The following is a 22,477-nucleotide window of genomic DNA, read 5'->3' as shown; positions in this document are numbered from 1 at the left end:
CAAAAGTATTTTGAAAGCACTATTCTTGAGCTTTTTATTTTTCTGATCCGTAAATGTTCAGTTCTAAAATAGTCAAGTGATAAACATTGTTTTTATGTTTGTAGTTAGTCAATAAGTATTTATTGACCTATGAAACATAATCCTTGTCAAAACATGTTGGGACTATAGTGCAGGATATTAATTTAGTATTGCGGTTTTATCCTGACAAAGGACAGAAATTTTGTTTTGTTATGCTGCTTAAATCACTTAACTTGTCTATGTAACTAGAAATAGAGCACACTTCCAGAAATTGCAAAGGACACTATAGAATGTGCCATGACTACATAATATTGTATTTGAAAATCTGCTGTGTCAAGCCATCTTACATTCTCAGGCAGAATATTTCTTTAGTACCATTTTTATCTCAAACAAAAATTTCAGAATCCTATCATTTATTTATTTGGTGTAATAGATAATGTTTCATCTATTTGCCATTATGGTATAATGTGTTTGTTGAACACTTCTTTCTCCTTTTGATACAGGAAATTAAATGAACAATAGAGATAATGGTTCTGCAACATCTTGAAAATTAATATGTTTACTAGAAATGACATTAAATTGGATTGTTTTATCATATGCTGCTTATCCTCTCTCCAACTGGATAAAATGGAAACATTTCCAGGTTTTAGGTTTAGAAAGTGCTTTCTAAATTTGATATTTATCATTAGAATGATATCCTAAAAATAAAAATATTTGATTGAATATCTGTAACGTGTAACAGTGTAAATTACACTAAAGTACTGCTGCATGAAAATGCAAGGATTGTCACAGTGAAGTCACAGAGATGGCAGGATAGTGCTTCCCTCTTGCCTGACATTGAGTTGTATTGAACACAAAACACTCCAAAACCAATGATGGATTGCACTTTTCTAGCCACAAATTCTAGCCACAGTCTTGTAAATAAATTACATATTTATTTTAGTTCCCAAAAAGACTTCATAAGCAATAGACATAAAAGAGGAGCAATTGTTAGAGTGAAAAATAAACCAAACAAAAGCTTTTACATATTTCAACCATTGTCATATTTTATTCTTCCCAGAAAGAAAGAAGAGATACTTTGTGCTAAGTGTTTGATTTCTAGCTCTTAAATCTCAATCAAAGCAATAATGATAAAAGAAAAAATGCACTCATAATCCTTTAGAGTAGCACTATAATGGTGGAAGAGGTATTAAAGCTATTTGAGATAGTATCATATGTATATGATTATAACTGTATAATTAATATCTGTGAAATTATCATCAATTCAGTCATAATATTGATATAAATATTTGCCACAGCTATGGCTACTTTGTTAGGATCATAGACTGCCCTGTGTAGTAAATGCATATTGCTTTACTTTTGGTTCATGCAACCATGTAGAGGAGGGTGGGATTAGTGGTATTTGGGCATGATGGAAGATTACAGACATAGCATCATGATCTACTGGTTAAGAGCGTCTACTGGACCCAAGACTACATGGGTTTGAATCCTGCCCCCACCACTTAAGCAGTGGGTCCTTGGGCAATATAATTAATTTCAATGTTTCTTTTTCCTCATCTTTAAAAAGGAGGATAAGCATAGTAATTTACAGGGTTGTTATGAGGATTAAATGAGTTAATATTTTTAAAGCATTTGGCATCATGTCTGGCCCATAATAAACACTGGATAAGAGTTTATTTAACATACACACACACACACACACACACACACACACACACACAGTGGAGAATAAAGCAGAAAATACATATTTCCTGGTAAAACAATGCCTTTAGCTCCAGCCTTAAATCACCCACCTTCTTCAAACCTGGATTCATTTGCCTTGTTCTCATATCTCATGAACCCATTTTAGAGCCCATGTTCAGGGATTTCCAAGGGCTCAGACAGTACCTCACTCTCTTTGCTCTGACTGGAATAAAAAAATCAAATACTTCATATGTTGTTAGCATGGTTGGCAGCATCTTGTGTAAATACATTGGCATTATAGCATGAATCATTCATTATACTAACATTTCATCTTTCTGAAAGATCATCAATTATGATTTGTTCATCAAAATCACCATAACTTTAGAGCTGTGCAACCAAAAATCTATTTCCATGTTCTTGGCCTAAATGAGATTTGATGTAGACCTAATTAAAATGAGAGAATTTGGACTCATCTCTAGGCTCCATTTAGCTTAAAGATCAATCCTATATAATAAAAGCCTAATATGGTAAGTGTCTGGTTGTCCAGTTGTCCGTTCAACCAATCAAAGCATAATATGCTAATGATATGCTAAGGCTGCTCAACTGCTCGCTATGACGTGTACTGATCACCAGGGGGCAGACACTCTGACCAGTTGGGTAGCTTGTTCCTGGGGTCCTGCCAATCAGAAGTGAGCAAGACGGGCCGGACATGTCCTAGGGCCCTCCTGCGGTCCCTCCCCAGCCCCAATCGTGCACCAATGGGGTCCCTTGGCCTGGCCAGCACCCTCTCACAATCAGGGGATGTCAGAGAGCCAGTTTTGGCCAAGTCCCACAGGCCAGGCCGAGGGACCCCATTGGTGCACGAATTCGTGCACTGGGCCTCTAGTGCATCTATAAAACCAGACCATGCATCCAAAGGAAACAAAATGCCCTAAGTCTTTTATTAATAGCATCCTTTCTGTGCATTTTATAGGACATTCTGACAGATAGGTCAGAACCCCATAAATATATCTACCAGCATCATTCCCCAAGCAGCTTTGGTTGCCTAGCCTTCATCAACAGCAGCAACTTATAAATGGTACTTTCTTTTATTTACTAATAGAATTACATCTGCAGAATTGGAGAAGAAAGAAAGAAGGGGGACAAGCTAGGAGTCCAGGACCTGCAAAACCCTATAGCATCTCACCAGTCTTTGGGCTATACCACACTCAGACAGGGCTCAGAAGGGTCCTGCACTTGGTTTAATGCTCTGTTGTTACCATCTTGATATCTATATATATAAAAGCTTAAGTGACTGTTATGACAGGTCAACCGGTGGCTATGATGCACACTGACCACCAGGGGGCAGATGCTGAATGCAGGAGCTTCCCCCTGGTGGTCAGTGCACTCCCATGGCCAACCTCTCGTGGCCAGACAACTTCCCGTGGCCTCTACCCCTGGCCGGCCAGCCCTAATCAGGGTGGCTGGCCAACTTCCCATGGTCCCTCCCCATGGCTGGCCAACCTCCTGTCCCCTATTGGTCCCATCGGGATGGGAAAGACTGATTCCGATCACAGGCCAGGCTGAGAGACAAATTTGTGCACTGGGCTTCTAGTTATTAATAATTATTAAATGAAGGGCTCATATTTTTATTTTGTTCTAGGCCTGGAAAATGATATAGCTGGGCCTTTATCCAGCCTCTTGTAGAATCGTGCCTTGATTTGTAAGTTCACTTTCATTGGTTAATTAAGTAAAACTAATGTGGAAAGTCACAGGATATTAGATCTGGAAGGGACCTTGATCATCTACAATGTACAATTCACGTTCTCTGTGCCCATTGCTCTTGGGGAAGGTGATCCCCTAAGAGAGAAAGTGTGTTTGTTTTATTGTATTGTTTATTGATTCTGAAAGCATCTTTATGAAATAAGGCAATAACACTACTACTGCTGTTTACAGAGCTATAATGACTATATTTTTGTTATTACATATATTGAAGCAAATATTTTGTTCCTTTTTTCAAGTATTGCAGTGCTTACATATAATAGGAGATTGGGACAAATTACAACTTTTGGTAGGCTAGATTTTCAGATTCAAGGCTTGTTTGAGAACTTAATTAAGCTGTTTCTTAATTAAAAATTTATTTGCAATAGCCATAGTAGATTAATTTTATTAAATAACTGCTATTAAAATAATTAAGGATATTTCCTGTGTAGGTTTTACCTAGGGGTACTTACTCAGAAAAGGAAATTAGGAGCAGTAGTAATAAAGCCTATTATTTATCACCAGAGATTTCCAGTACATATCTGCCAACATTTTATTTTGTCATTACATCCATCTCTTTTGGCAAAGAACACAAAAGCTGACCAGAGGTTAGTCGCAGAAATTACATAGGTTAAGTATCCCTTTGCTAATGGAAGTTGTGCATAGATATCCTCATTTAGTAATGTAAAAAAAGACATTTTCCTTTGTTTGAAAGTTAAGTTCATTATTTAATGCAAAGTTTTTTCTGGGTAATTAAATAAAAAGAGCATATGAATTGTTCTTTGTTTTTAAGCTACTTCAAACAAGAATGTATTTGTAGTTCTGAATAGTAACACAAATAAGTAGGCAGATTCTGTCCCTCATCAGCAGATTCTAGGCCATATTGTAAGAAAGTAGACCTGCCTGACAGCAATGCCCTGGCACCCAGGTGGACACTGATGGTAGTCCACATAGAAAAAGAAACAAGAAACAGTGGCTTGGTAAGCCCATTCTGTGTGTTTAGCTCTGAACACAGAAGAAGTATGAGATATGTAAACAGCTTTAATCAAAGAGCCCTATCAATTTCTACTTTATAGATAATAAATTTGTAAGAGTGAATTAATCCTTAATGGTACAGTCATCAGAATTCAGAAATTCAAATTCTAGGTATCACTCTGGATATGGTCTCCTGTATCAATAGTCAAATATAGTGATTTCCTCGTGTATCTGTATTTGTGCTTAGGTCATAATCTCTTGCAGGGAAAGGATAATGTCTTATTCACTGTGGACAGTCCAGTTGCCCTAGCATAGAAGTTGAGATACAGAAAGTGCACAATGAATGCTTGTTGAGTGAATTAATTAATGATTATTATAATATTAACATCTATCCTGCATTAGTCTCTATCATATGCTAGGCATTGTACTAAGGAATTAATGCATTTTCTCATTTGATGGCCAAACGTCAGGACAAGCACTATCAGGATCACTGTTAGCACACACAGCAGCTTGCTTTTGTTTAGAAAAAAGGCTTCCTCTCTAGGCTCATGAACAAGGAAACAATTAGAAAACAGTTCTCCCCCCTAAGAAAATGCAGCCCAGGGGTGTGTGGTTGGGTAAGTGGACCTTGAGCTGAATTTCAACCTCCATGTCCCTCTTTAGCTTCTTACTGTGCTGGCCACAGCCTACATAATTATACATAGTGATTCTGGGTACTAATACCATCCCCACTTAATGTATGAGGAAACCAAGGCTTAGGTTAAGTAACTTGTTCAAAGCACACAACTACTACTTGTAGCTGTGTAAATTTGTGAGAATGGCATAATTAGCATTTCTTGCAAGATCTGTGAGATCCTTATGATTCTGGGATCCACACCGTAATCCCAGTTTAGCACTTAGAAATGGGTACTGTTCATGGTGTCATAGCGACAATGTGGAACCATTTTCAGACCCTTGTGCCAGTGTTGCCTCAAAGTTACCATGGGTGTAATAGATGGGAGCTGACCAGTATTTTGGCATTCCAGGGTCCCCATGATAATAATCATGTTGATTGATGATGATACCGAATATTTGTATAACACTTTACAGTTAAGTATTTTTCCATTAAGGGAAATAACAGTGGCTTATAATCAATAGGTTCTCACAGAAGTCCTTTGAGATAAGCAGAAAAGGTACTATGACCTCTACTACATAAATGAGACAAAGGAGGATAAGGAAAATGATGTGACAAAACCAGTGAGGGCTGAGATGGATCTGAATCCAGGCTCCTAGTCTAGTGTTCGCACTTCTGCTCACTTTCCTACTGCCCAGTGTGAACTCTGCTTTGTAAGATTTGTCAGTTGCAGTTAAGTAAACCCATATCTCTCAAACCTGAGTGATCATCAGAACCACCGAAACAACTTTCTAAAATACAGGCTCCTAGACTCCTGACCAGATTCATTGAGTCAAAATCATGACTGTGTCTCTGTGTGTGGGGCAGTGGAGGGTCTGTAGTATGCATTTTTAGCAAGTCTCCCAAGTGATTTTTAAATGTTTGTTTATAGCAAGGGTGGAGAACCTCCCCCAAATCATTTGTTCTGGCCCTGCCAATACATTAGAGGTGAGTTAATTAAATGTTTAACCAAATATAGCAGGCTAATTTTTAAGTTGATAATTTTGTATTGCCTGAGAATGACGTTATAAATACCCAAATGGCCCTTGGCAGAAAAAGGGTTCCCCACCCATGGTTTATAGCCTGCCTGGCCCTGTGTTCTCACCAGTGACTAGAAATGGCACTAAAATCTCATGGCAATTTCAGGCTCATGCCTCATGCCATGCAATGTCCTCTAGTGCTAATACTTTTATTTCCCTCTGCCCACCAAGATTCTACTTATTTTCAAGGACTGGTTCAAATTCTTAAAGATAACCATTCTCCCCTCAAGAGGGTCTCCCTCTTCCATATGTGAGTATCCCTTGGGCTATGGAGTGGTGGGATGACCTTAAGGGGCTGTTGTGTGTCAGGCTTTTCCACATGTCACCTGTGAGCTCTCACAGCAGGATGCATAGTATGGTTATTATTCCAATTTTAAAGATGGGGTAAGTAAAGAAATTTGGTGAGACCAACACAGCCAGTAAAGTGTAGAATCTCATCTGGCTTCAAGTTCCTACCTTTTGATTCATTCTGCTCAGTGTTTCATGTTTCAGTCTGGTTCTTGTCTCACCAGCAAGATTTCTTTTGTACTATAATAGATAAATTTTTCTTATATTAAAAAAGAAAATCTTCCCTGGCCAGGTAGCTCAGTTGATTAGAGCATCATACTGATGTGTCAAAATTGCAGGTTCCAACCCAGTCAGGGCATGTACAAGAATCCAAGAATCAACCAATGAATACATCAATACGTGAAACAACAAATTGAGATCTCTCTCTCTCTCTCTCTCTCTGAAAAATCAATCAATATAAATTAATTAATTAATAAAAATAAATGAATAGATCTATGATTATTTAAAAAGTCCTTTTACCTCCTACAGTAAAGTCCACATGGTAAAATAAACTAGCTTTGTTCTTGATCAACTTTTTAAAATCATTTTTTTCAATTACAGTTGACATACATTATATTAGTTTCAGGTGTACATCTCAGTGATTAGACAATACATAATTTACTAAATGATCATCTTGATAAATCTTGCACCCATCTGACATCATACATAGTTATTACAATATTATTGACTATATTCCCTATGCTATAGTTTATATCCCCATGACTATTTTGTAACAACCAATTTGTACTTCTTAATCACTTCACCTTTTTCACCCTTCCCCCCAAACCCCATTCCAGCTGGAAAGCACCAAAATGTTCTCTATATCTATGAGTCTGTTTCTGTTCTGCTTATTTGTTTATTTTTATTTTTAGATTGAATTGTTGATAGATATGTATTTATTACCATTTTATTGTTCCTATACTTGATCATTTTTTCTCCTTCTTCTTATAGAAGACTCTTCAAGATTTCATGAAATACTGGTTTGGTGTTGATGAACTCCTTTAGCTTTTTCTTGTCTTGGAAGCTCTTTATCTGTCCTTCAATTCTAAATGATAGGTTTTCTGGGTACAGTATTCTTGGTTGTAGCTCCTTGCTTTTCATCACTTTGATTTTTTGTTAATCCCTTCTGGCCTGCAAAGTTTCTCTTAAGAAATCAGCTGACAATCATATGTGAGCTCCCTTGTAGGTAACTAACTGGTTTTTGTTTTTTTCCTTGATGCTTTAAGGTTTTCTCTTTGTCTTTAACCTTTTGCATTTCAATTATGATGTGTCTTGGTGTAGGCCTCTTTGGGTTGTTTGTGTTTGGGACTCTCTGCACTTCCTGGACTTGTGTGTCTATTTCTTTCACCAAGTTAAGGGAGTTTCCTGTATTATTTTTTCAAAAATGTTTTCAAATCCTTGCTCTCTCTCTTCTCCTTCTGCAACCCCCACGATGCAAATGTTCTTTATTTATTGTCTAGAGTTTTACATATGTCTCCTTTTTCCCCAACTGACCCCGCCCCCGCAGCTATTCCCACCCCCAGTAAGCCCCTCCACCCCAGTGTCTGTGTCCTTTGGTTATGCTAATATGCATGCATACAAGTCCTTTGGTTGCTCTCTATCCTCCCCCTCCCCTGCCATTTGTCTCTGGATCTATTCTTGTTCATCAAATTATGTTGATCATTATATCCCACATATGAGTGAGATCATGTGATATTTATCTTTCTCTGACTGGCTTATTTTGCTTAGCTTAATGCTCTCCAGTTCCATCCATGCTGTTGCAAATGGTAAAAGTTCCTTCTTTTTTATAGTGGCATAGTATTCCATTGTGTAAACGTACCACAGTTTTTTAATCCACTCATCTGCTGATGGGCACTTAGGCTGTTTTCCAAATCTTAGCTATTGTAAATTGTGCTGCTATGAACACAGGGGTGCATATACCAGGTGTACCGGTTAATAATGTGGATTTTTTTAATAGATGGATTTACACATATATTGATATATATGCGATTTGATATGTATGCTATTTTGTTGTATTGACAATAAGCTTCAAAACTTCGTATGTCAAATTTTCTGAAGGTGTTAACATCATAGATATTTTTACGCTTAAAAATGTCAAATTTCATACCAAAAAAAGAACATTTGCAGGAAGTTTTAATTCATTACTTCATTTTGAAGAAAAGTGCTGCTGAAAGTTATCATATAGTTCAGGAAACTTATGGTGAACATGCTTCATCTCAAGATAGTTGTGAACACTGGTTTAAATGCTTTAAAAGTGATAATTTTGATGTGAAAGACAAAGAACGTCTAGGTCAGTGATGGCGAACCTATGACACGTGTGTCAGAGGTGACACGCAAACTCATTTTTTTGGTTGATTTTTCTTTGTTAAATGGCATTTAAATATATAAAATAAATATCAAAAATATAAATCTTTGTTTTACTATGGTTGCAAATATCAAAAAATTTCTATATGTGACATGGCACCAGAGTTAAGTTAGGGTTTTTCAAAATGCTGACACGCCTAGCTCAAAAGGTTCGCCATCACTGGAGGTCAACCAAAAAAGTGTGAAGATCAACAATCACAAGCATTGGATGAAGATGGGTGTCAAACTCAAAAACAACTTACAGATAGATTAAACATTACTCAGCAAACAATTTCCGATCATTTACAAGCAATTGGAAAAATTTTAAAGGAAGGAAAATGGGTGCTACAGCAACTAAACAAAAGACAAATGGAAAACCAAAAAGTCATCAGTGAAATGTTGCTTCAATGGCACAAAACAAAGTCTTTTTTTGCATTGAATTGTGACTGGCGATGAAAAGTGGATTTATTTTGAGAATCCCAAATGCACAAAATCATGAATTGATCCAGGTCAACCATCAACATCCACTGCAAGGTCAAATCACTTTGGAAAGAAGACAATGCTCTGCGTTTGGTGGGATCAGGAAGGTGTGGTGTATTATGAGCTTCTAAAGCCAGGTGAAATTGTTAATACTGATTGCTACCAACAACAAATAATCAATTTGAACCATGCTTTGGTAGTAAAATGACCAGAATGGGCCAGAAGACATGGCAAGGTAATTTGCTTCATGATAATGCACCATCACACACTTCAAAACCAGTAAAAGACACGTTAAAAGATCTTGCCTGGGAAGTATTAACCCACCCGCTGTATTCACCAGACGATGCTCCTTGAGATTACCACTTGTTCTGATCGATGGCACATGCACTTTCTGAGCAGCACTTCAAATGTACGAAGAAATGGAAAATTGGATCTCTGAATGGTTTGCCTCAAAACAAGAAAAGTTCTATTGCAGGGGTCCTCAAACTTTTTAAACAGGGGGCCAGTTCACTGTCCCTCAGACTGTTGGAGGGCCGGACTATAGTTTAAAAAAAACTATGAACAAATTCCTATGCACACTGCACATATCTTGTTTTGAAGTAAAAAAACAAAACGGGAACAAATACAATATTTGTATTTGCATGTGGCCCGTGGGCCGTAGTTTGAGGACCCCTGTTCTATTGAGACGGTATCCACAAATTACCTGAAAGGTAGGGGAAATGTGTAGCTAGCAATGGACATTATTTTGAATAAAGCACTTTTGATGTTTCTATTGAAATTATTGTGTTTTCATGATTACAAAATCTGCATTATTAACCGGTACATTGGTATCTGTTCTGATTGGTGTTTTGGTTTCTTAGGATATACTGGTAGTCCTAGAGGTGGGTGCTCCTGTATTGGGTGCATATATGTTTACCATTTTTAACTTTTTGAGGAAACTCCATAGTGTCTTCCACAGCGGTTGCACCAGTCTGTATTCCCACCAGCAGTGCATGAGGGTTGCTTTTTCTCCACATCCTCTCCAGCACTTGTATCTGGTGATTTGTTGATGATACCCATTCTTACAGGTGTGAGATGATATCTCGTTGTTTTGATTTGCATCTCTTGGATGATTAGTGACTTTGAGCATGTTTTCATATGACTCTGGGCTGTCTGTATGTCCTCTTTCAAAAAGTGTCTATTTAAATCCTTTGTCCACTTTTTGATTGGATTGTTTATCTTCCTTTTGTTAAGTTGTATGAGTTTTCTGTAAATTTTGGAGATTAAACCCTTATCTGAAATATCATTGGCAAATATGTTCTCCCATGCAGTGGGTTTTCTTGTTGTTTTGTTGATGGTTTCTTTTGCTGTGCAGAAGCTTTTTTATTTTGATGTAGTCCCATTTGTTTATTTTCTCCTTAGTCTCTATTGCCCTAGGTGCTGTGTCTGTAAAGATGTTGCTATAACATATGTCTGCTATTTTGCTGCCTATAGAGTCTTGTAGGATTTTTATGGCTTCCCATCTTACATTTAAGTCCTTTAGCCATTTTGAGTTCGTTTTTGTGTATGGTGTAAGTTGGTGATCTAGTTTCATTTTGTTGCATGTATCTGACCAAATTTCCCAGCACCATTTATTGAAGAGACTGTCTTGACTCCACTGTATGCTCTTGCCTCCTTTGTCAAATATTAATTGAGCATAATGGCTTGGGTCAATTTATGGATTCTCTATTGTGTTCCATTGGTCTAAATGTCTGTTGTTGTACCAGTACTAGGCAGTTTTGAGAACCGTGGCTTGGTAATATAGCTTGATATCTGGTATTGTGATCCCTCCAACTTTGTTCTTCTTTCTCAGGGTTCCTATGGCTATTCAGGGTCTTTTTTTTATTCCAGATGAATTTTTGGAGAGTTTGTTCTAGATCTTTGAAATATGCCATTGGTATTTTAAAGGGATTGCATTGAATATGTAGATTGCTTTGGGTAGTATGGACATTTTAATGATGTTGATTCTACCAATCCATGAACATGGTATGTTCTTCCATTTGTTTATATCTTCCTCTACTTCTTTTTTCAATGTCCTATAGTTTTCTGAGTACAGGTCTTTTACCTCCTTTGTTAAGTTTATTCCTAAGTATCTTAATTTTTTTGGTGCAATGGTAAATGGGATTTTTTTGTTTGTTTCCCTTTCTATGAGTTCATTATTGGTGTATAAAAAGGCCATAGATTTCTGGGTGTCAACTTTGCATAATGATACATTTCCAAGTTCATTTATTAGGTCTAGTAGTTTTTTGATGGAGTCTTTGGGGTTTTTCTATGTGTAGTATCATGTCATCTGCGAATAAGGACAGTTTTACTTCTTCTTTTCAAATTTGGATGCCTTTTATTTCTTCTTGTCTGATTGCTATGGCTAGCTCTTCCAGTATTATATCAAACAGGAGTGGTGAAAGTGGGCATCCTGTCTTGTTCCTGTTCTCAGGGGAAATGAGTTTAGTTTTTGCCCATTAGTATGATGTTGGCTGTAGGTTTGTCATATAAGGCTTTTATTATGTTGAGGTATGATCCCTCTATTCCCACTTTGCTGAGAGTTTTTATCAATTAAGAGTGTTGGATTTTGTGAAATGCTTTTTCTGCATCAAGTGATATAATTATGTGATTTTTGCCTCTCAATTTGTTTATGTGATGTATCAGATTTATTGATTTGTGGATATTGTACCATCCTTGCATCCTCAGAATAAATCCCACTTGGCCATGGTGTATGATCTCTCTAATGTAATGCTGAATCTGATTGCTAGAATTTTGTTGAGGATTTTAGCATCTATGTTCATCAAGGATATTGGCCTGTAGTTCTCTTTTTCTTGTGGTGTTTTTATCTGGTTTGGGATTAGGGTAATGCTGGCTTCATAGAAAGAGGTTGGAAGTGTGCCTTCCACTTGAATTTTTTTTTAATAGTCTGAGGAGGCTAAGTTTTAGTTCTTCTTTGAATGCTTGGTAGAACTCCCCTATAAAGCCATCCAGACCAGGACTTTTGTTTGCTAGAAGATTTTTGATCACTGCTTCAATTTCTTCAATAGTTATTTGCCTATTCAGGTTTTTTTATTCTTCCTGATTGAGTTTTGGGAGCTTGTATTTTTTCTAAGAATATGACAATTTCATCTAAATTGTCCATTGTGTTGGAATAGAGTTGTTCATAGTATTTTTTCATAATCATTTGTGTTTCTGTGGGACCGGTTGTTACTTCACCTCTTTCATTTCTGATTTTTTTTATTTGGGTCCTCTCTCTTTGCTTCTTGGTGATCCTGGCTAGAGGTTCATTAATCTTGTTTATCCTTTCAAAGAACCAGCTCTTGTTGATTTTTTTTTTTTTTTTGCCTCTATGTCGTTTATCTCTGCTCTGATCTTTATTATTTCCTTCCTTCAGCTTACACTGGGCTTTTCTTGTTGCTCTCTTTCTAACATTTTGAGTTGTAGGGTTAGATAATTAATCACCATTTTTACTTGTTTTTTGAGGTAGGCCTGTAGAGCTATGAACTTCCCTCTCAAAACTGCTTTCACTGTGTCCCATAGATTTTGGATTGTTGTGTTTTCATTGTCCTTTTTTGCCATGATGCTTTTTTGATCTCTTTGGTAATCTAATCATTGTTTAACAGCATGCTATTAAGCCTCCAGGTGTTTGATTTTTTTTATTGTTTTTATTGTAGTTGATTTCTACTTTTATGCAATTGTGATCTGAGAAGATGCTTGATATGATTTCTATATTCTTGAATTTGAAGAGACTTTGCCTGTGTCCCAATATGTGATCTATCTTTGAAAATGACCTGTCTGTACTTGAGAAGAATGTATGTTCTGTGACTTTGAGGTGAAATGTTCTGAAGATGTCAATTAATTCCATCTGATCTAATGAGTCATTTAGGATTGATGTTTCTTTGCTATTTTTTGTTTAGAGGATTTGTCCAGTGGTGTTAGTGGGGTATTAAAATCCCCTACTATGACTGTATTGCTGCTAATCTCTCCCTTGATATCCTCCAGAAGTTTTTTTATGTATTTAGGTGCTCCTGTATTGGGTGTATATATGTTTACCAGAGTTATATCTTCTTGTTGAATTGCTGTCTTTAGTATTATGAAGTGGCCTTCTTTATTTCTTGTGTTGGCTTCACTATGAGGTCTAATTTGTCAGATGTAAGTATTGCTACCCCAGGTTTTTTCATTTCCTTTCACCTGAAAAACCTTTTTCCATCCCTTCACCATCAGTCTGTGAGAAGCCTTTGTTCTGAGGTGGGTCTCCTATAGACAGCAGATGTATGGGTCATGTTTTCTTATCCACTCAGCTACCCTATATCTTTTTATTGGAGCACTTAATACATTTACATTTAAAGTTATGATTGATAGGTACTTGTTTGTCGCCATTTTTATTCTTTATGCTTGTGTTCCTTCTTCCTTTCCTATTTCTTCTTTTTATAGCAGACTCTTTAGCATGTCTTGCATTACTGGTTTGGTGGTAATAAACTCCCTTAGTTCTTTTTTGTCTGTGAAGCTCCTGATTTCACCCCAAACTTTGATTGATAGCCTTGCTGGGTACAGTATTCTTAGATCCAGACCCTTACTTTTCATGACTTTCTGTAGTTCATTCCATTCCCTTTTGGCCTGATGTGTTTCTGTTGAGAAATCAATCAGTAGTCTGATGGGAGATCCCTTGTAGGCAACTTTCTGTCTCTCTATGACAGCCTTTAAGATTCTTACTTTGTCGTTGGTGTTTGCCAATTTAATTATGTCTTAGTGTCGGTTTTTTGGAGTTCATCTTGTTTGGGACTCTGTGAGCTTCTTGGACTTGTGTGAGTTTTTTCTTCCTAATATCAGCGGAGTTATCTGTCATTATTTCTTAATAGAGGTTTTCTATTCCTTGCTCAGTTTCCTCTCCATCTGGCATGCCTATTATGCGGATGTTGCTTCATTTTGTGTTGTCCCAAATTTCCCTTAGGCTCCTCTCCCACCTCCCGTTTTTTAAGTGTTTTTTTTCTGCTTGTGTATTTTTTCCTACCTTGTCTTCTATCTCACTGATGCTGTCCTCCACTTCTTCTAGTCTACTGTTGATGCTTTCTATTGAGTTCTTTATTGCAGCTATGTCATTTTTTATTTCTTCTTGGTTCTTCTTCATTTTCTCTTCATTCTTACTAATATTGTTGAATTTGTCTTCCATCCTTTTCAGTGACCTTATGACCATTGCTCTTAATCCTTTCCCTGACATATTGCTTGCTTCCATTCCATTTACTTACTTTTCGGTGCTTCCTCCTTTTCTTTCATATGCGGACTGTTCTTTTTTCTCCCCATGATCCCTCCCCCAGGGTGTCTGGTTATGTAGCTCTCTCTCTCCTGTGTTGACTTGAAGTCACAAAATACAACATGACAAGACAAAGCACACAGGGCACCAAACACAAATGTATTCATGATACTAATAACCCTAAAGAAAGGTGACTACCAGAGAAAAGAGAATTAGGGGATAGAAAAGAGTGCAAAAATGATATTGAGAAAAGGATAAAATGTAAGAGAGAAAAGAAAGGGAAGAAAAAGAAGGGGGGAAAAGATGTATATGGGTAGAAAACTCCTAAAAAAAAACCCAACTAATCCAAAAATGCAAACAACAAACAACCAAAGAACAAACACCCAGTGGAATTTGAGGAGGCAGAGCTTATTTCCAGAAGGTAAGATCAAGGAACTGAATGAATGGGGAAATAGCCACAATTCACTATAGAGGAGGTAGAAAGAGAATGAGTGTATTAGAAGAAAAGTAAAAAACAAAATACACACACACACAATATATATATATGAAATACTTATATAAAATAATATATATATATATATATATATATATATATATATATATATAATTTCCCCTATCTTTAATCTATCTATCTATGTATTCATCTATTATTGGAAAATGAGAATAGAGAGTGGATAGGCCTGAGTTGGTGATTGGAATTAATTAAGCTATTAGTAGAAGAAGCAAACAAGCTAGGAGAGGAAAAACAGAAGCAAAAAAAGGAAAGGCAAAAACTAACAAACAGTCAAATAAACAACAACAACAAGACAAAGAAAGAAAAAAAAAGGAAAACAAATTTTGGATACTGAAGAAAGAGAAGAGAGAAGTGGGCATGGACTTGGAGCAGGGGAGAGGAAATTAGATATATGAATAAGATCAATTTTTAACAGGGAGTAAAAAGAAAGGATAGAGAAAAACTTAAGCAGGAACAGGATAAAAGAAACAGGATGAAAAAGGGGAAAAGTGAAGAATAGTGTTTGGCATAAAGGAAAATTTGAGATAGAGTAAAATAATGCTAAAAGAAAAAGAAAAATAGAATGTAGAACACTAATCCTAAAATAAAATAAAATAAAATAAAATAAGGAAAAAATAAAATAAAGCTTTTAAAAAGGTAAAATAATAGTAGTAGTAGTAATAATTAAAAATAAATATATAATTAAAAATGTAAAATGAAGTGAAAAAAATTTAGTTTCGTAAGTAAAAGTTAAAGAATAAAAAAAATAAAGTAGTGAAGGTCGTTCATTTCCTCTACTCTTCTGCTTGGCACGTCTGTTTCCCATCAGGTAGTCAGCAAAGTATTGAAGTTCCCTTCAATCCACTGCTCCTCTGTTTCATAAGCCAAACCCTGTTTTCAAGCAGGCGGGATCACTCTGCTCACTTTGTTTCTCAGCCTGCCTTCAGTTGTACTTACACCAGAGTCAATTTCTGACATAGCCAATGGGTGGCAGTGTTTCTGTATTAATACCCAGGAGTAAATGGCCCCTCTACTCAGTGTTTAGGTTCTTCTTTCCCTGCCACACTTAGTACTGGGTTGGAGGGACAGACTGCCCCAGAGCTGTTTTCCTGTTTCTCTCCTTATTCTGATCCCCAGTTTCCAGAAAAACAACTTTCCCTTGCAGTCTCAGTGAGTGTTTTTAATTCAAAGATCCTATGTAAAAAGCAAGGAGGTAAAAAAAAAAAAAAAAAAAAGGAACTGTGCTGAGTCACATCTTTTTCCCCTGGCACTGTGCAGCCACTATAGAACTTCAGGCTGTCTTTCTGGGCCCAGCCCAGCTGTGGGCTAATATCCAGAGTCCCCTTCTGCCAGCAGCCCTGTGGATCCCCTTCCACATTCGAGGGCTACAATGACCCCAATGGTCGTGGATTTTGTGGGGTGCAGTCTCCCTCTGAGACTCTAGTCCCCATTGTGCATGTTTCTCCCCCCAGCCTGAATCCCAGATCTCACTTTTCTCTAGGCCAGTGGTTCTCAACCTTCTGGCCCTTTAAATACAGTTCCTCATGTTGTGACCCAACCATAAAATTATTTTCATTGCTACTTCATAACTGTAATGCTGCTACTGTTATGAATCGTAATGTAAATATCTGATATGCATGATGGTCTTAGGCAACCCCTGTGAAAGGGTCGTTCGACCGCCAAAGGGGTCGCGACCCACAGGTTGAGAACCACTGCTCTAGGCACTATCTGACCTTTCAGTCCAAGGATTGCCTCATCATCTGTGTTTAATTCGCCAATTCTGGGTGGGTGCTGTTTGATTCAGCTGTTCCTTCTATCTGCTCTGTGAGAAGGCACAGGGTCCGTCCGTGTATTTAGTGTCCCTTGGTCTCCCCCTGGACAGACTTTTTAGGTGCCCACAGTCAGGGAGGCTGGAGTCTCAGTGTTCGTGGGTTCACAGTTGAGGCAGCTGGTCACTGGGCGTTGTGGTTGTAGGGTCCTGGGAGGTATCTGAGGACTCCCCGGTTGAAGGTAAGGCTGGGCTTCTGATTGCAGCCAGTCTCCCCTTCAAGATGGCGTGGTCTCTTTGGAAGATTAGGCCGCTCAGGGAGAGATTTCGGCAGTAGTAGAGGCTGCCCAGCCAGGGGAGCCTGGTCCACCAGTCCCCAACAGCCCTGTGGAATATAGCTGTCCCTCACTCACAAATACAGTCACTCCCAGCACGTCCATGCACTTTCTTTTCGTTCTCTCAGTCACACTATCTTGCAGCTTGCCATCCCTTTGGCAGTCATCTTCACAAATGTTCTTTTTTCTTAATATTCTTTTAGATTCTCTTCTTTTTGCTATTCTAATTGGGTATTTGTTTGTTTGTTTTGTTTTGTTTTTGCTTCTTATAGTCCAAATCACTGATTTGATTCTTGGCTTCATCTACTCTTCTGTTGATTTCCTGTAAATTATTCTTTGTTTCAGTTCATGTATCCTTCATTTCTGACAGATCCTTTTTTATGCTGCTGAGGGTCTCACTAAGTTCATTGAGCATCCTTATAACCAATCTTTTCAACTCTGCATCTACTCGATTGCTTGTCTCCATTTTGTTTAGTTCTTTTTTTTTTTTTTTTTTTTTGAGTTTTGTTCTATTCTTTCATTTGGTGCATATTTCCTTGTCTCCTTATTTTGGCAGCTTCCCTGTGTTTGTTCTATTCATTAGGTAGAGCTTCCACATCTCCCAGGCTTGGTAGAGTGACCTAATGTAGTGGGTGTCCTGTAGGGTCCAATGGCACAGCCCCCCTGATGACCCAAGCTAGGCACTTGATGTGTGACCCCCATGTGGCTGTATACACCTTCCTCTTGATTTCTGTTGGAAAGTCAATGGGAAGGATTTACCCCCAGGCTGATCAGCTGCAACCACTGACCTTAAACTACCGTGGGGATCAGCTATGCAGAGGCCCATCCCAGGACATACTTTAGTGGGGATCTGGTGCTCACTAAGTCTTCGACTTGAGTATGTTGCTTATAGAGGTGGTTGGGAAATGTTTCAACATTGTCTGAAGCTGTTCACCAGGTTTGCTGGCTCTGGGGCCTCCTGGGAGGTGCAGGCCAAGATCAGTCACTGCCTGTGTTCTCTCTGGAGCTACCCAACATGAGCTACAGAGCAATCTGCAGATGGCTGCTACTTGTGCTGGGCTTGGAGGTGTCCAAAAAAGTCAAATCTGTGAACCAAGGTGGGCTGCTGCTTGTGCTGAGACTAGAGCCACTTAGCATGAGACTGGGGCCAGATGCTGCTTGTTTGAGAGATTTTAAGAAAAGCTGAAGCATGAACCAAGACAAGCCATTTGTATGGAAAAGCCATTGAGTGGGCCTGAAAGTTGGGTGGGGTGAGGCCTAAAGGAATCTCTAGGGTGGGGTGAACTGTGTGAGCCAGATTGATGGAGACTCAGATATGGCTCCACCCTGCCAATTCTGTGGGACAATGGTTCCTTCTAGCACTTCTGTCTGAGAGAAAGCTGACCCCTCAGCTCTTGCCCTGATACTAGACAATCAGTTCCTCCTCATATGTCTCTTGTGCCTTTTAGGCTGGAGCTCAGAGAAAGTGAGTCTGAGTAAGTCCATGCATGAACTCTTTAAAAGGAACTTCCTGGGATTCCTTCAATCTCCCTCTGACTCATACCCTCTATTTTTTACAGCCAGAAGTTATGGGGTCTTCTCTTACTGACACTGCAACTCTGGGATGGGGGACCTGGTGTGGGGATGGAATCCCTTGCTCCTTAGAGGAGATATCCACAACCAAAATATCCTGCCAAATTTGTATCCACCATACATGTGTGTAGACCAGCTCATTCTGTGTCTCTGCTCCTCATACCAATCTGGATGTGGCTTCTTTAATTATCTGGTTGAAGGACTTCCATTCAGCTAGATGTCAGGTAGTTACGAATGATTACTCTGTAGTTTAGTTTTATCCTTAGTGATAAATTTGAGAAAAGAGAGTCCAATTCTATGTCATACTAAATGACTTGGGATTACAGGTGAATTCATTTTTGGTCACTCAATCATTAGCAAAATGTCCATATCTGAAATTTGTCTAGAGTACAAACTTCTTGAGGGAAATGGCACCTTTTCTTCAAGAGCAAAGCCTTTCCCATAAGATATGTTTATAAGTGTTTGTTGACAGCCTGAATCACTGTCTCAGGACATTAAAGGAATATGATTGCTCCCTCCGAAGTGTTGAGTTTACCTCTGGTGGCCCCAAACCCTGCCTGTCTTACTATAATCCCACCCTTATGTGTTTGACACACCTGTCAGCTTTTTGGAGTTGACCAAGATAATATTTCCCTGTCTCTGGCTTCCTTACAAGGTATAATTTTATAGCTAAAGAAAACTAACACTGCTTCTGTTATCACAGGTTAGAGTGGGGAAAATGTAGAAAACATAGTTATAATTTAAATATTAATTTTTTTCATTTAAGATGAAAATGTTCCCTTTTGACCATTTTCTAAAATTACAGAGCTAGAGGAAATTTTTTAAATGTCCAAGCTATATTCCTTTATTTTTCTTAGAAACTTCAAGTTTTCATTGACTTAACTTATTCAACAAATATTTATTCAGTACCTGTTATGCTAAACACTGTCCCAGCAACTGGGGATTCAGTGGTATACAAAACAGACAAGATCAATGCCCTTATTGGGCTTCCATTTGAGTGTGGAGACAGATAATACTAAAAAAAAAATACATAATATGTGTTATAAATAACACATTATGAAGAAAAACAAACAGTGAGGAGAAGCTGGAGAATGAAAGTGAGAGCTATTTTGGATCTCATGGTCAGAGAGGTGGCATTAGAGTGGAGACTTTCAGAGATCTGGGACAAAGAGAGGAAGGAATAGGGTGTGGATGAGTCCTAATGCAGCAGCACATGTGTGTGTTTGAGAAAAGCTAAGGATGCTGGTGGTGCTTAGAGTATAGTGACTAAGCAGAAGAGTGGTAGGAAAAGGGGTTGACAGATAGTCAAGTCCTCTCTAGCCTATGGCCTCGGAAGGAGCTCCAATATATTCTTGGCTATGATTTCCTATGAACAGTTATCTGGTGTATGATGAAAAAGTTGAAAATAAAAGACAATAGAGGCCAAGAATAGAAGCAGAGAGACTTCACTGAGTCCTCCTTAAAGTATCAAATTTAGTTCATGTCTCAGTTATAAAAATAACTACTTAGTTACTAGTCATATAAGGGCCTTTTGCTTAATTCAAAGGAGAGAGAAAATAACCTCTGGCCCTCAGCTTTTATTCACAAATGGGAGCAATTAGCTAGATTAATCCATCCATTCAAAACATTTATTTAATAATATTTTAGATATTGTCCTATGCTATACACTGATGAAAAAGACCCTAGGTTTTACCCTCAAGGACTTATGGAAAGTGCAGTAGTGGAAGAATATACAAGATGTAGAGGTAGATAAGAGAATGGAGTGATGAAGTTGGCCTAACTTCATAGAAGAGATTACCCTAAATTGGACCTTAAAGGAGAGAAATTATATTCTAAGGAGAAGGAGGAGCAAGCACATGTAAACAGAGAAGCATGAAGCAGCATGGATAATTATTTGATATTGCTGGAACTTTGGGCCAAGAAGGAGAATAGGCGAAGAAAGGCTGGCAAGGTGAGCACAGACCAGATAATGAACTTGTGGACCTCATCCATGACTTCTGGTGCTATCTCAGATAGTCTGTAAATACTTTTCTAGTTCTAGGACTTTATGATTACATGAATCCATTTTCCTTTCTCTATTAGTGGTTGGAATAAGCATCACAAGTTCCTGTTTATTTTTATATCTATGTTTTCTAAGTTACCTGGCTCTACAACTTTAAGGAATAACCATTAGAGCAGTGGTTCTCAACCTTCCTAATGCCGCGACCCTTTAATACAGTTCCTCATGTTGTGCTGACCCCCAACCATAAAATTATTTTCGTTGCTAATTCATAACTGGAATTTTGTTACTGTTATGAGTCGTAATGTAAATATCTGATATGCAGGATGTATTTTCATTGTTACAAATTGAACATAATTAAAGCATAGTGATTAATCACAAAAACAATATGTAATTATATATGTGTTTTCCAATGGTCAGGCGACCCCTGTGAAAGGGTCGTTCAACCCCCAAAGGAGTCACGACGCACAGGTTGAGAGCTGCTGCATTAGAGCCTCTTTTCTTGCATGGATGTTGCAAGAAACCTGAAGTCTTCTGTGCCTTTTAAAGATGACTTTGTTAAATTAGCAGACCTACAGAAGATCCTGTGAATTCCTTTTCCAGCCTTGCTTCATGGGGATTCTTCACTCCAAGTATCGCTTGGCTTTGTAAGTTTCAAGTTAAAGTGTGTGTCTGATGTGCATGTGGTGTATTACAGAGATTTGGAAGTTATAAATTCCATAATAAAATTCATATCACTTTTTGATCAATTCTTCATAGGGCTGTTGGGCAATAGTTACTTTAAATTACAGCGGTTCTCAACCTGTGGGTCGCAACCCCTTTGGAGGTTGAATGACCCTTTCACAGGGGTCGCCTAAGACCATCGGAAAACACATATATAATTACATATTGTTTTTGTGATTAACCACTATGTTTTAATTATGTTAAATTTGTAACAATGAAATTGGGGGTCACCACAACTTGAGGAAGTGTATTAAAGGGTTGCAGCATTAGGAAGGTTGAGAACCACTGCTTTAAAAGGATTCCCTTGAAACGTGACCTGAAATTAAATTGTACTTATTCACTCGTAAGCATTTACTGATGACCTGCTTTATGCAATACCAGGGGCCCAGTGCACTAATTTGTGCACCTTGAAAGGAATTGTGGGCCGTAAGGCTGCGGTGGGCATAGGGGTGGTCTCGGCCCATCCTCTGCGCCCCCACCCAGCCCCTCCAGCCATGGCCCCAGGTCCCCTGTCCACCTGCAGTCATGCTCCCGCCACCACTGCTCTCATGCACTGAAGGCGCCAGCCCCGCTTGCCTCCACTGACAGTGTGGAGCAATTGGGGCCGGCGCCAGCAGTGGGTGCAAGTGGCAGCTGCTGCCCCAATCCCTCCTCAGGAGCAGGGGGAGGTGGAGAAGTCCTCAGGGGCAATTGGGGCTGGCAGTTGCCACTCGCACCCGCTGATGATGCCGAGTGATAAGGACCGGTGCTGGGTGCCGGCAGCGGGTTCAAGCAGTGGCTCCAGCACCAGCTGCAGGTGCGAGCGGGGCCAGCAGAGGCAGTGGGTGTGAGCAACAGCTCTGGCACTGGCAGCGGGTGCAAGCGGAGCCTTCGCTGACAGCAGGTCTGAGCGGCGGCTGCCGGCCCTGATCACCCCTCAGGAGCAGGGCGAATTGGAGAAGCCCTGAGGGGTGATCGGGGCTGGTGCCAGGTGCCAGCAGGGGGTGCAAGCAGTGGCTCCGATGCTGGCAGTGGGTGTGAGTGCCCAGCAGAATTGTGGTGCAAGGGAGCAAAGAATTTTCAGTAACCACCAGAGGCT

The 22,477-nt window shown here is 38.8% G+C and overlaps 1 protein-coding gene across 1 annotated transcript in view; it reads left to right on the top strand.

Annotated features, from left to right (window-relative positions):
• The window catches only part of STARD13 (StAR related lipid transfer domain containing 13), a 334,315-nt gene that overhangs the window by 13,772 nt on the left and 298,066 nt on the right, over positions 1–22,477 (top strand). The window lies entirely within an intron of this gene.

This window comes from Myotis yumanensis, unplaced genomic scaffold (genome assembly GCF_028538775.1).
Source record: "Myotis yumanensis isolate MYYU_CA2020_CCGP unplaced genomic scaffold, mMyoYum1.0.hap1 SCAF_3, whole genome shotgun sequence".
NCBI classification, from domain to species: domain Eukaryota; kingdom Metazoa; phylum Chordata; class Mammalia; order Chiroptera; family Vespertilionidae; genus Myotis; species Myotis yumanensis.
The sequence above is the reverse complement of the archived record's forward strand: the minus strand, read 5'-3'. Positions and strand labels throughout refer to the sequence as shown.